The 15570-nt window shown below is 46.8% G+C and overlaps 1 pseudogene; it reads right to left on the reverse strand.

The window, feature by feature from the left end:
- LOC111979563 (dynein axonemal heavy chain 11-like) overlaps window positions 1-15570 on the reverse strand; it is a 60323-nt pseudogene that overhangs the window by 26448 nt on the left and 18305 nt on the right.

A 15570-nucleotide genomic window follows, 5' to 3' on the forward strand; every position in this document is an offset into this window, starting at 1 on the left:
GTGTGTGTGTGTGTGTGTGTGTGTGGAGGGGGAGGGGGGGGGGCTATGAGTCTGACTGACCTGTGAGGCTGTGGTCTGTAGTTTCTGCAGGCCGTTCTCCAGTCTCTCCATCTTCTGAGTGAGCTCCCTGCGTTTTGTCCCCAGTAGGTTACCGTACAGCTTCATGAACTCCAGGAAGCTCTTGGGAGTGGTGTAGTTGAAGTGCTTCTCGTTCTGCTGGTACTTCACACTCACCTAGAACACATCGAGACAATGAAGTACTTTCAATATTATATTCAAATGATCTGTCAATTGATTTATATAGCTACGATGATCCACTCAACTGTCACTGAAATGAAGTCCTTTCTGTTGTAAAGTGAAATTGTTTGTCAGTCTCTCACCTCGTTAACACTGGTATGGGCGTAGGAGATAAACTCACTGATGGACGCACGGACATCCGGCTAGAGAGGTCAGAGAGAAAACATGGATATGCAAACAAATGACTGTTCTCCATAATTATTCTCCACTGTCTATGTGATTGTGATGTGTCTTCAGACTGGTGTTAACCTCCAGATCAGGTATCTTCTCTATGAACGTGGTGCTGACAGACTGAAGGGCCAGCTGAGGCCAGGAGTGGAACCAGTCTATGGCCGTGCAGTTGACCAGGGCCGGGAACTTACGAGCACGGGTACGCAGGGTGAACCCTACAGGGGAAAAACAGAGGACCACCTGTAGCGAGGGGGGGAAGAAGAACAGAGGAGAGAGACAAACCAACTATTTGTCACTGTTGACATTGCCCTCTTCAGGAAATAAATTGCGCATACTTTATTGTAAACATACCACATAGTTTCCACCTTCCACCTATTACATTTCCTGTTATAGAGCTGACTTTAATTGATTGACCTTATTGAGCCCAGTAGACAGACCTTGAGCTGCCTCCGTATCCTCTCGATGAAGAAGGCCCAGCAGTTGTCTCTGTTGTCAATCAGGCCCAGTCCTCTTAGCTCCATACGGATGGACGTCACGATCATATCCACTTCCTCCTCACTGAACAGGTCTGGGATGTCCCCTAGGAGACAGGGCACACACTAGCATACTAACACACTAGCTAGAGGATGAGGCGTCCCGATCATGTCCACTTCCTCCTTACAGATCAGATCATGTCATTGATGGTTGAGGTGTGGTGTAGGCTGCGTACCTGATGCCAGCATGTCATTGATGGTTGAGTGTGTTTTAGGTGCGTACCTGATGCCAGCATGTCATTGATGGTTGAGGTGTGGTGTAGGTGCGTACCTGAATGCCAGCATGTCATTGATGGTTGAGGTGTGGTGTAGGTGCGTACCTGATGCCAGCATGTAATTTATGGTTGAGGTGTAGGTGCGTACCTGATGCCAGCCTGTCGTTGATAGGTTGTGGTGTAGGTGCGTACCTGATGCCAGCATGTCATTGATGGTTGAGGTGTGGTGTAGGTGCGTACCTGATGCCAGCATGTCATTGATGGTTGAGGTGTGTGTAGGTGCGTACCTGATGCCAGCATGTCGTTGATGGTTGAGGTGTAGGTGCGTACCTGATGCCAGCATGTCGGACCTGATGCCAGCATGTCATTGATGGTTGAGGTGTTGGTGCGTACCTGATGCCAGCATGTCATTGATGGTTGAGGTGTTGGTCCCGTGTGGCTCAGTTGGTAGAGCATGGCGCTTGCAACGCCAGGGTTGGGGTCATTCCCCACGGGGGGACCAGGATGAATATGTATGAACTTTCCAATTTGTAAGTCGCTCTGGATAAGAGCGTCTGCTAAATGACTTAAATGTAAATGTAAATGTTGATGGTTGAGGTGTGGTGTAGGTGCGTACCTGATGCCAGCATGTCGTTGATGGTTGAGGTGTGGTGTTGGTACGTACCTGATGCCAGCATGTCGTTGATGGTTGAAGGTGTAGGTGCGTACCTGATGCCAGCATGTTGTTGATGGTTGAGGTGTAGGTGCGTACCTGATGCCAGCATGTCGTTGATGGTTGAGGTGTGGTGTAGGTGCGTACCTGATGCCAGCATGTCGTTGATGGTTGAGGTGTGGTGTTGTGCGTACCTGATGCCAGCATGTCGTTGATGGTTGAGGTGTAGGTGCGTACCTGATGCCAGCATGTCGTTGATGGTTGAGGTGTGGTGTAGGTGCGTACCTGATGCCAGCATGTTGTTGATGATTGAGGTGTAGGTGCGTACCTGATGCCAGCATGTCATTGATGGTTGAGGTGTGGTGTTGGTGCGTACCTGATGCCAGCATGTCATTGATGGTGAGGTGTAGGTGCGTACCTGATGCTAGCATGTCATTGATGTTGAGGTGTAGGTGCGTACCTGATGCCAGCAGTGCATTGATGGTTGAGGTGTTGGTGCGCACCTGATGCCAGCAGTTCATTGATGGTTGAGGTGTAGGTGCGTACCTGATGCCAGCATGTCATTGATGGTTGAGGTGTTGGTGCGTACCTGATGCCAGCATGTCATTGATGGTTGAGGTGTAGGTGCGTACCTATGCCAGCATGTCATTGATGGTTGAGGTGTAGGTGCGTACCTGATGCCAGCATGTCATTGATGGTTGAGGTGTTGGTGCGTACCTGATGCCAGCATGTCATTGATGGTTGAGGTGTTGGCGTACCTGATGCCAGCATGTCATTGATGGTTGAGGTGTAGGTGCGTACCTGATGCCAGCATGTCATTGATGGTTGAGGTGTGGTGTAGGTGCGTACCTGATGCCAGCATGTCATTGATGGTTGAGGTGTAGGTGCGTACCTGATGCCAGCATGTCATTGATGGTTGAGGTGTTGGTGCGTACCTGATGCCAGCATGTTCATTGATGGTTGAGGTGTTGGTGCGTACCTGATGCCAGCATGTCATTGATGGTTGAGGTGTAGGTGCGTACCTGATGCCAGCATGTCATTGATGGTTGAGTGTTGGTGCGTACCTGATGCTAGCATGTCATTGATGGTTGAGGTGGTTGGTGCGTACCTGATGCCAGCATGTCATTGATGGTTGAGGTGTTGGTGTGTACCTGATGCCAGCATGTCGTTGATGATTGAGGTTAGGTGCGTACCTGATGCCAGCATGTCGTTGATGGTTGAGGTGTTGGTGCGTACCTGATGCCAGCATGTCGTTGATGGTTGAGGTGTGGTGTTGGTGCGTACCTGATGCCAGCATGTCGTTGATGGTTGAGGTGTTGGTGTTACCTGATGCCAGCATGTCATTGATGGTTGAGGTGTGGTGTTGTGTGTGACCTGATGCCAGCATGTCGTTGATGGTTGAGGTGTTGGTGCGTACCTGATGCCAGCATGTCGTTGATGGTTGAGGTGTGGTGTAGGTGCGTACCTGATGCCAGCATGCCATTGATGGTTGAGGTGTTGTGTTGGTGCGTACCTGATGCCAGCATGCCATTGATGGTTGAGGTGTGGTGTAGGTGCGTACCTGATGCCAGCATGCCATTGATGGTTGAGGTGTGGTGAGGTGCGTACCTGATGCCAGCATGTCATTGATGGTTGAGGTGTGGTGTTTGTGCGTACCTGATTCCAGCATGTCGTTGATGGTTGAGGTGTGGTGTAGGTGCGTACCTGATGCCAGCATGTTGTTGATGGTTGAGGTGTGGTGTTGGTGCGTACCTGATGCCAGCATGTCGTTGATGGTTGAGGTGTGGTGTTGGTGCGTACCTGATGCCAGCATGTCATTGATGGTTGAGGTGTGGTGTTGGTGCGTACCTGATGCCAGCATGTCTTGATGGTTGAGGTGTGGTGTTGGTGCGTACCGTGTGCCAGCATGTCATTGATGGTTGAGGTGTGGTGTTGGTGCGTACCTGATGCCACATGTCATTGATGGTATGGGTGTGTAGGTGCGTACCTGATGCCAGCATGTTGTTGATGGTTTGAGGTGTGGTGTTGGTGCGTACCTGATGCAGCATGTCGTTGATGGTTGAGGTGTAGGTGCGTACCTGATGCCAGCATGTCGTTGATGGTTGAGGTGTAGGTGCGTACCTGATGCCAGCATGTCGTTGATGGTTGAGGTGTGGTGTTGGTGCGTACCTGATTCCAGCATGTCGTTGATGGTTGAGGTGTTGGTGTTGGTGCGTACCTGATGCCAGCATGTCATTGATGGTTGAGGTGTGGTGTTGGTGCGTACCTGATGCCAGCATGTCATTGATGGTTGAGGTGTGGTGTAGGTGCGTACCTGATGCCATCATGTCGTTGATGGTTGAGGTGTGGTGTAGGTGCATACCTGATGCCACATTCTGGTCTTATAGATTAGACATAACATAGTAAACATAAATCCAGGAAACACTCCAATTAGTATGATACGTTACGTTACGTTTGGTATGGTTACATCAGACAGAAGGTTACTTAAGGCAAAACAAAAGTAGGGTAGTTGGTCGGGGTGGATGTGTTTGTGTATAATGCGAATGTCTAGCAACCCAAAGGTTGCGTGTTCTAATCTCATCACGGGCATCATTTTAGCTAATTAGCAACTACTTACTACTTTTTAGTTACTTTGGAGCTACTTACAAATTTTTAGCTACTTGGCATGTTAGCTACCCTTCCCCTAACCTTCAACCTAACCTTAACCCTGACCTTAACTTCTAACCCCTAGCCTAGGTTACACCTAGCCACTTAGCTAACGTTAGGCACCTAGCCACATAGCTAACGTTAGACACAGCAAAATGGAATTCGGAACACATCCTACATTTTACAAATAAATCAAATATTGTACGTTTGCAATTCGTTACATATCATATGAAATGGATGACGGACATCCAGAAATTAATACATACCATACAGAACGTAACATGTCATAATTTTTGTGTCCCGGATTTACATTTACTATGTTACGTCTACCAATGAGTTCAGGTTAGATGCCAGCATGTCATTGAATGTTTGAGATGTGCTGTTGGTGCGTACCTGATGCCAGCATGTCGTTGATGAGGACCAGGAAGCGTTCGTCTGGGATCTGGGCGTCTGTGTGGAGGAAGACTGTCCCAATATTCTTCACCCCCACCTTGATGTACAGCGCTGCTATATCACTCTACAGACAGCGAGAGCGAGGGAGAGAGAGGGGGAAAAAGAGGGAGAGAGATGAGGGAAGGGGGGGTTCGTGTAGCAAAGCAGCATCTAGATATCTAGAGTTCTTGCTTTCAACCTTCCAGAAAATCGGTTGTATTTAGCCGTTATTTGGTCGATAGTCCGTACCCGTAGGTCATGTATCCCGTAGCCCTTCCTCAGTGTAATCTGGAACACCTCTAGGGTACTGAGGAAGGCAGCGAGGCGACACAGACTCTGCTTCCCACTGCCTCCCACCCCCACCAGCAGAGCATTACCATGGGGGGCCTCCAGGATACGACTGATACGACACCTGGACACAGACATATCAACTTGGTGTGAGTGTGTGCTTATTTCAGTGTGATGAGAGATTGTATGTGCATTGCCTGCAGTCTACAGCATGAAAATAAGCAAGTAAGTGTGTGTGTGTGTGAGTGAGGCACTGAGCAGAGTGAGGTTAGTGATTGACTGAGCGAGTGGAGAATGCGACAGACAGAGCAGTGTGTGTGTGACTCTCACACATGCTGCATGGCCTCCTCAAAGAGCACCAGGTTCATGACAGCATGCAGCTCGTTGTAGTGTTCCAGAGCATCAGTCAGGGTCTTCTGGAGCTTCTCCCAGTCTGACGCCTGGTGGTACCTGGGCTCCCCCACCCCATGGGCAAAGTGACAGTACACCAGGGGCTGGTGGATGAAAATAGACTCATCTATACCCTGCACAGAGAGGGGGGAGAGGGGGGAGAGGAGGGAGAGAGCGAGAGAGCGAGAGCGAGAGAGCGTGAGAGCGAGAGCGAGAGAGCGTGAGAGCGAGAGCGTGAGAGCAAGAGCGGGAAAAAAGAGAAAGCCAGAGTGAGAACTTGAACAGAACAGTAGATCACTTACAGTAAGTGTACAGTGCATTCGGAAAGTACTAAGACCCCTTGACCTTTTCCACATTTTGTTACGTTACAGCCTTATTCTATAATGGATTCAATTGTTTCCCCCCCTCATCAATCTACACACAATACCCCATAATGACCAGTGGCGACCCGTCTATCAGGGCAGTTGGGGCAGAGCCCCACAATGTTGGGGAGGGGCTTTCCTGTTCTGCATGTTATCTTGGCATTAATACGTGTCACATATCAGTTTGCCAACAATATCTTGCAAACAAGATATATCGATGAGTTAATAAACCCACATACACATAGTCTCTTTTTTGTTTTCTTGAGTAAGGCAGCTTCAAAATGCAGGTGCTTCAGCCTAGCTCAGTGCTTTCTGTGGTGGTGGAGCAAGCCAGCAGAAAATACGGAGCATTGCGCCATGATTGGCTCAGTGCTCTGTCACTCATGGGGACACTACATCACCACAAAGTCTAAGGGTAGAGCTAGAATATTCAAGCCCCTTGGGTGCTGCCATAGAGTTACATTAGAAGTGCCCATCCAAGAAGGCTCAAGGTCATTGGCCACAGATACAACTTTGTTAAATCACATTTATCTACAGTAGCTTTGATTGGACTGATCATGTCAACATCATACTTTCAAAACTTAGCGGGCTGTCATCGTCATGAATCAAGTCAACAATCTACTGGCAAATCCTTTTTAATCCTTATCATGTGAAGAGAAATAATGACGAGAAATTATAGATAAAACGTATCAGTGCTCATCGGCCATTGTACATAAAGATTGCTCACCAGGTTGGAAATCTCAAATTCAGCAATGAGTTGTTTGGAAGGAATCAGTGGCTAACTGCAAGGATTGCAACACAATCATCAGCCTGCTATTCAGTGGAGTGGCTGTGTGGTCCCAAGTCTAAGATTAAGGGTCTCTTTTCCTAGTTAAAAATTATAAACATTCAACATGGGCCATTCTGTCAATGAAGCATGAATTGGTGCCCTGCTCATAACAACTGTTAACTCGGAACTGCAACATCTGCTTTAAAGAGTTCAAKACAACTGGGAACTTGGGAAAAACGAGCTACGACTGGGAAAATACGTTTTGAACTTTCATCCAACTCAGAATTCGGGCCTCTTTCTAGAGCTATGACCTGAAGATCACTGATGTCATCATTATTCAACCTTTTTTTTGAGTTCCCAGTTGTCTTGATAGCACCGTACATCCAGAGAATGCCAGACGTTGATGACAAAATTTGCACACAAAGGACCACCGCGCCACCTTCCTGTTCAAGTGAGCACAGCACAACAAGGTGAGCCCAAAAATGTCTTGTATGCTGCTGCATAAATTATGTAATATGCCAGGGAGATGTGTACTGTAGCTAAGAAAGTAATACTAAGTGTATGTTGTGTAGTAAGCTGTTAGAAGCCCATATGCCTCACCCTAATAATTTGGTCTATTTTCACCTCTTAATTTCGCCTACTGTTCTGACTTGGTGGTGTACATGTAGCCTATAACCTGTTTTTGAGAATTGTAATCATTGAATATTGTAAGACCGTTCATTGTCTGCTTATATGCCCCCTTTATTTATCCTACGGTTCTGACTTGGTGTACGGGGAGAACCCTGTAAGAACGGCCCATGTTTTGAATTCTTTTGCTGTATATTTCAAAAGTGCTGAACAAATAGTTATATTGACTACGTCCGTTCTAGCTCGCTCATTAATGTCTTAATCAAAATCACGGATTGCCTCTTATCTGCTTGTCGTTCCGCTTATGCCATAGCGTGTACATCTCAATTGTCAGTAGAAACCACGTCTGTTTAAGCAAGTCAGCCATATCAGCTATGTTTTTTTTAAGGCAGTAAATGAGGCTGAATGAACTGTTTCGCTCCCAGGTGTAGCAGTGGTAAGGTGTTGGGACAGCTCTATGTAGGCCCGAACAGTTTGTGGGCACAGTTTGTCACCGTTTTAGTGAAATTCATATATTGTTTAGTGTTGTGTAGTGGCTTTGCTGGCATGCATCCCACTTTTTTTTTTGCCCCACCAAGATTTACATGCTAAAATCGCCACTGATAATGACAAAGCAAAAACTGTTTTTTAGAATATTTTGCAAATGTGTAAAACATTTAAACTGAAATATCACATTTACGTAAGTGTTCAGACCCTTTACTCAGTCATTATGAGGTTGTGTGTAGATTGATTAAATCTATTTTAGAAAAGGGCTGTAGCGTGACAAAACGTGGAAAAAGGGAAGGGGTCTGAATACTTTCCGAATGCACTTTCAGAGAGACACAATAAGCAATTTCAGAGAGACACAATATGTAAATATGAGTGAATTAACTAAAGAGAGTAGCAAGTCATATGTCAAGCAGTCTTGTTTGTAACAACCCCTTAAGATGGCTGCCACATGTCTCTCACCTCAAAGTATCTCTTGCCAGTGTCCAGTAGGATCTTGTTGAAGAGTTCCACATCCTTCTCCTCCATCAGTTTGTCAGAGTAGACCCGGGACGACTCATGGAGCCACAGATGGACCAGGTCTATGGGGTAACGCACACAATCTGGCAGGGCAAACAGAATACCCTACACAGAGAGGGAGATGTAGATAAAGAGCCAGAGCGAGAGGGAGTCATAGATAAAGAACGAGATAGAGAGGCATGAATCCATATTGATGAAGATTGATGATGACGATGATGTTTTTTCAATGTATGTGTGTGCTACCTGGAAGATGTTGGAGAGGTCCCTCAGGTTGAAGATATAGTGGAAGCGTATGGCCGTGGGGAGGAAGTTCTGACTGATCTTCTGATGGAGACAGATGGCTGCCTGCAGTTGGAGAAAGACAAGAATGGATGGAGGGAGGGAGGAGGAAAGTAGATTGATTGACAGACAGACAGACTGAAAGAGACACAGACAGACTGGCAGACAGGTAGACAGACAGGCAGGCAGATAATCAGATAGGCAGACAGACTGACGTATACCTGTATTAGTGTTCCTACAGAGCGCGAGACGCCATAGCTGAAGCCCCCCTGGAGGAAATGGGCTGACAGGATGCTAGTGAAGATGGTGGCTAGCGCCTCAGCGCTAGGGAAATGAACCGCAAACACTGAGAAATGCCTCTGAGAGAGAGAGAGCGAGGAGAGAGGGGTTAGCCTGTGTGTGTGTGTGTGTTACTGTTGTCTAGAGTTGACTGTATATGTGTGTTACCTGTAGTCTGGGGTTGACTGAGAAGCTCCCTGCTGTTGGGTTCATACAGGTGATGTACTGGCAGTTATGGATCTCTTTCAGCACCAGCCTCTGTCTGTCATACCTGCAAGACCACATAAACACGCACACACGCACACTAGCAGTTCAAGTTCATGCAACGATGTTTGAGTGTGCGTGCGCGCGTGCGTGTATGTATGTGTGTGTCCTCTCACCAGTGGTTGTAGTCCAGGTGCTGGCGTATGAGTGTGTGTGGCTGGACAGTACCATACACATCCACCTCAGGCATGTTGAGGTCGTCTATGAAGTAGATCAGTTTCTTGGTTCCAGGAGGAGCATAGTTACGCCCTGCCTTCTTCTCTAGAGGCTTCTCTAACACACCTGCAGTACACAAATCAAAATCAAGTCAAATAAAATGTATTTATATAGCCCTTCGTACATCAGCTGATATCTCAAAGTGCTGTACAGAAACCCAGCCTAAAACCCCGAACAGCAAGCAATGCAGGTGTAGAAGCACGGTGGCTAGGAAAAACTCCCTAGAAAGGCCAAAACCTAGGAAGAAACCTAGAGAGGAACCAGGCTATGAGGGGTGGCCAGTCCTCTACACACACACACACACACACACACACACACACACATCTCGTTATGTCACTATAGGCAGCAGAAATATAGCCGTTCAAGTTCTACTACGCTGACACAGTTTTAAAATGGTCGGACCATGGATACCTCTGCTGTTTGATTTGGAATGTAGGACCCCTGTACTGTAGATATAAAAAACGATATTTGATTAAACATTGAATTTGGTCTTACTGGTTCTAGCCCATAGGAACGCATGAATAACATATTCATTTTTTTCAATCCACCCAACGCTCTAAACACTAGGCTACCTGTCGCCCCATTCATACATGAATGTAGGACCCCTGTACTGTAGATATCAGGGTAAAACATGTATCAAAAGGAAGTGTTTTGAAGTGTCTGTCCTATACCTGAGAGATATAAGAAATGATTATCTATTTTACCCATATTTTGGGCTGGCACTATACTACTTCCATATACAGTGCATTCGGAAAAGTATTCAGACCTCCTGACTTTTTCCACATTCTGTTACGTTACAGCCTTATTCTAAAATGGATTAAATATATATATTTTTCTCATCAATCTCAATCTACACACAATATCCCATAATGTCAAAGCAAAAACAGGTTTGTAGAAATGTTTGCAAATGTATAAAAAAAAAGAAGAAATATCACATTTACGTAAGTATTCAGACCCTTTATTCAGTACTTTGTTAAAGCACCTTTGCAGCAATTACAACCCCGAGCCTTCATGGGTATGATGCTACAAGCTTGGCACACCTGTACTTGGGGAGTTTCTCCCATTCTTCTCCGTAGATCCTCTCAAGCTCTGTCAGGTTGCATGTGGAGCGGTGCTGTGCAGCTATTTTCAGGTCTCTCCAGAGATGTTCAATCGGGTTCAAGTCTGAGCTCTGGCTGGGCCACTCAAGGACATTCAGAGACTTGTCCCGAAGCCACTCCTGCGTTGTCTTGGCTGTGTGCTTGGGGTCATTGTCCTGTTGGAAGGTGAACTTTCGCCCCAGTCTGAGGTCCTGAGCGCTCTGGAGCAGGTTTTCATCAAGGATCTCTCTGTACTTTGCTCGGTTCATCTTTCCATCGATCCTGACTAGTCTCTCAGTTCTTGCCGCTAAAAAAAATCCCCACAGCATGATGCTGCCACCACCATGCTTCACMGTAGGGATGGTGCCAGGTTTCCTCCAGACTTGACGCTTGGCATTCAGGCCAAAGAGTTTAATCTTGGTTTCATCAGACCAGAGGATCTTGTTTCTCATGGTCTGAGAGTCTTTTAGTTGCCTTTTGGCAAACTGCAAGCGGGCTGTTATGTGCCTTTTAGGAGTGACTTCCATCTGGCCACTCTATCATAAAGGCCTGATTGGTGGAGTGCTGCAGAGATGGTTGTCCTTCTGGAAGGTTCTCCCATCTCCACAGAGGAACTCTGGAGCTCAGTCAGAGTGACCATCGGGTTCTTGGTCACCTCCCTGACCAAGGCCCTTACCCCCCGATTGCTCAGTTTGGCCAGGCGGCCAGCTCTAGGAAGAGTCTGGTTCCAAACTTGGAGGCCACTGTGTTCTTGGGACCCTTCAATGCCGCATATTTGGTACCTTTCCTCAGATCTGTGCCTCGACACAATCCTGTCTCGGAGCTCTACGGACAATTCCTTCGACCTCATAGCTTGTTTTTTTCTCTGACATGTACTGTCAACTGCGGGACCTTACATAGATAGGTGTGTGCTTTTCCCAATCATGTCAAATCAATTGAATTTTCCACAGGTGAACTCCAATCAGGTTGTAGAAACATCTCAAGGATGATCAATGGAAACAGGATGCACCTGAGTTCAATTTTTAGTCTCATAGCAAAGGGTTAATAAGGTATTTAGGTTTTTTATTTTCAATACATTTTCCAACATTTCTTAAAATGCAGTTTTTACTTTGTCATTATGGGGTATTGTGTGTAGATTGATGAGTAAAAAATGTAATTCATTCAATTTTACAATAACGCTGTAATTTATCAAAATATGGGAAAAGGGAAGGGGTCTGAATACTCTCTGAATGCACTGTATACTTGCATTACATTTTTTAACTGTTACAGGGCTACCTTCAGACGAGTCTTCAGTGATGCAGCGATGCCGAGATGCTGGTCTTCTAGGCAGAGTTGCAAAGAAAAAGCCATAYCTCAGWCTGGCCAATAAAAAGAAAAGATTAAGATGGGAAAAAGAACACAGACACTGGACAGGGGAACTCTGCCTAGAAGGCCAGCATCCCGGAGTTGCCTCTTCACTGTTGACGTTTAGACTGGTGTTTTAAGTGTACTATTTAGTGAAGCTGCCAGTTGAGGACTTGTGAGGCGTCTGTTTCTCAAACTAGACACTCTAATGTACTTGTCCTCTTGCTCAGTTGTGCCCCGGGGCCTCCAACTCCTCTTTCTATTCTGGTTAGTTCGCTGTTCTGTGAAGGGAGTAGTACACAGCGTTGTACGAGATGTTTAGTTTCTTWGCAATTTCTTGCATGGAATAGCCTTCATTTCTCAGAACAAGAATAGTCGGACGAGTTTAAGAAGAAAGTGTTTGTTTCTGGCCATTTTGAGCCTGTAATCGAACCCACAAATGCTGTTGCTCCAGATACTCAACTAGTCTAAAGAAGGCCAGTTTTATTGCTTCTTTAATCAGAACAACAGTTTTCAGCTGTGCTAACATATTTGCAAAAGGGTTTTCTAATGATATATTAGACTTTTAAAACGATACACTGTATTTCTGATCGATTTGATGTTATTTTAAATGGACAACAAATGAGCTTTTCTTAAAAAAACAAGGACATCTCTAAGTGTCCCCAAACTTTTGAACAGTAGTTTACATGTGGGTAGAGTTATTAAAGTGACTTATGGATAGATAATAACAGAGTGTAGAAGCAGCGTAAAAGAGGGAGGGCAATGCAAGTAGACTGGGTAGCCATTTTATTAGATGTTCAGTAGTCTTGTGGCTTGGGGGTAGAAGCTGTTTAGAAGCCTCTTGGACCTAGACTTGGCGCTCCGGTACCACTTGCCGTGCGATTGCAGAGAGAACAGTCTGAGTGGCTGGAGGGTGGCTGGAGTCTTTGACAATTTTTAGGGCCTTCCTCTGACACCGCCTGGTATAGAGGTCCTGGATGTCAGGAAGCTTGGCCCCAGTGATGTACTGTGCCATATGCCCTCTGTAGTGCCTTGCGGTTGGAGGCCGAGCAGTTGCTATACCAGGCAGTGATACAACCAGTCAGGATGCTCTCGATGGTGCAGCTGTAGAACCTTTTGAGGATCTGGGGACCCATGCCAAGTCTTTTCAGTCCCCTGAGGGGGAATAGGTTTTGTCGTTCCCTCTTCACGACTGTTTTGGTGTGCTTGGAACATGTTAGTTTGTTGGTGATGTGGACACCAAGGAACTTGATGCTCTCAACCTGCTCCACTGTGGCCCTGTCGATGAGAATGGGGTCCTCCTTTTCCTGTAGTCCACAATCGTCTCCTTAATCTTGATCACGTTGAGGGAGAGGTTGTTGTCCTGGCACCACACGGCCAGACCTCCTCCCTAAATGCTGTCTCGTCGATGTTGGTGATCAGGCCTACCACTGTTGTGTCATCGGCAAACTTAATGATGGTGTTGGAGTTGTGCCTGGCCGTGCAGTTATGAGTGGTCAGGAAGTACAGTAGGGGACTGAGCACGCACCCCTAAGGGGCCCCCATGTTAAGGATCAGCGTGGCAAATAGGTTGTTACCTACCATTACCACCTGGGGGCGGCCCGTCAGGAAGTCCAGGAGTCAGTTGCAGAGGGAGGTGTTTAGTCCCAGGGTCCTTACCTTAGTGATGAGCTTTGAGGTCGCTATGGTGTTGACCGCTGAGCTGTAGTGAATGAATATCAGTCTCACATAGGTGTTCCTTTTGTCCAGGTGTGAAAGGGCAGTGTGGAGTGCAATAGAGATTGCATCATCTGTGGATCTGTTGGGGCGGTATGCAAATTGGAGTGTGTCTTGGGTTTCTGGGATTTAGGTGTTGATGTGAGCCATGACCAGCCTTGCAAAGCACTTCATTGCTACAGACGTGAGTGCTACGGGTCTGTAGTCATTTATCCAGGTTACCTTAGTGTTCTTGGGCACAGGGACTGTGGTCTGCTTGAAACATGTTGGTATTACAGACTCAGACAGGGAGAGGTTGAAAATGTCAGTGAAGACACTTGCCAGGTGGTCAGCGCATGTAATCCATTGACGACTCTAGCTTAAACAGATGTATTTTGATGGGGAATTTTGTTTTATGCTAATTGGATTTTTGGACATCAACTCTAGGGGTTTTTAAACATCATATCCATTAAAATATGGCACACAAGAATCACCAGTGAAGTACGAGGGCTGATACTGAATCAGTTCTTGAGGGCAGAGATTGGTTTGGCTCCATCCCTGGTTGCCCTCTAATAAGTGGTTCAAGTAATTGAAATGAAACCAGGCAGATATAACTCCAACTACGGCATACAGTGGCAGACAAAGGCCACTGGTGACTCACGCTGTAGCATAGCCGAGGTGGTGTAGTAGTTGAAGGGGACTTTAGCCACCATGTAGTCCTCCTTTAGCTTGGCTACTTTATCAGACACCAGGATGGTCTTCCCTACTCCAGCGTTCCCCACCAACATCACAGGCTTGCCTCTCTGCAGCAGCAGGTCTATGAAGTACGTCAGACAGATGGTCTCTGCCGAGTGGACTAGCACCGTCTGGAAACACACACAAACGTCAGAAATACACACGCAGACATAGATACACTCACGTTACAAATTCACAACACTACACTAAAACGCACGCACACACACACATGTACATACTGCTGTTGCGAAAGGCACACCAGTGAAACTTAGTCAGTCAGAACACATTCTCATGCAGAGAGATTTGCAATAAGTACACTTCACTAAGGGAGCCGGAACAAGTACAGACCTGTAAGGGGACATCAGGCTCCAGCTCAAACCGGGGCGTCCTCTCAATCCAGGGACTGAACTTCTTAGTGTCTGAGTCTATGAAGTAGTCAAACACTGTGCCCTGCGAAGGGAACTTCACCGCTCTCATCTCCTTCGACCACCAGCGACTGAACTCAGCGCGATAGTCTATCAACTGGAAAAGACAATGAATGAGCAAATAAATATTAGCTGAGGTAGAGTTACATGGGTTGCTGGCACTGACAGAGAGTACACACACACACACACACACACACACACACACACACACACACACACACACACACACACACACTCACGTGGTCCTGGAACAGAGCTCCTCCAAAGGCCCAGACGCAGGCGAAGACAAAGTAGATCTCATAGAGTTCCCTGGGAGAGTCAGGAGGAGTGTTGTCTTCTGTCAGCAGGCAGTCCAACAAGGAACATAGCGTCTGATTGGACAACAGACAGATAACAAAGTGTCTGATTGGACAGCAGACAGAGAACACAATGTCTGATTGGACAACAGTGTGTGTGTGTGTGTTACCTGCACCATGCTGTTCTCAGGTATAGGAGTGATGGTCTTGAGGTTACAGCGGACCTGCTCCAGGCAGTATGGGACGTACTTGTCAAACAGGATGGTCAAATTGGCTCGCTCTGATTGGGCCTGCCTGGTGTCAATCCAACTTGTTACGTACCTGAGGGCCAGAATACATTGTGAGAGTGGGCATTCATACATGTGTGTGAGTGTGTGTCCCTGCATGAGTGTGTGTACTGACGAGCTCCAGCCCAGGTCTTGTGGATTGACGTATAGTATCCCAGCGCGGGAGACTGTGGCTGGGGTTGCAGCTCTCAAGTGGCTGATCTCAAAAAGCAGACGCATGGAGGAAGATAGACTGATACGCTCATTACTGGCCAAGGTTAACACCTAGAGAGAGAGAGAGAGAG

This window comes from Salvelinus sp. IW2-2015, linkage group LG19, assembly GCF_002910315.2.
Source record: "Salvelinus sp. IW2-2015 linkage group LG19, ASM291031v2, whole genome shotgun sequence".
Taxonomy (NCBI): Eukaryota; Metazoa; Chordata; class Actinopteri; order Salmoniformes; family Salmonidae; genus Salvelinus; species Salvelinus sp. IW2-2015.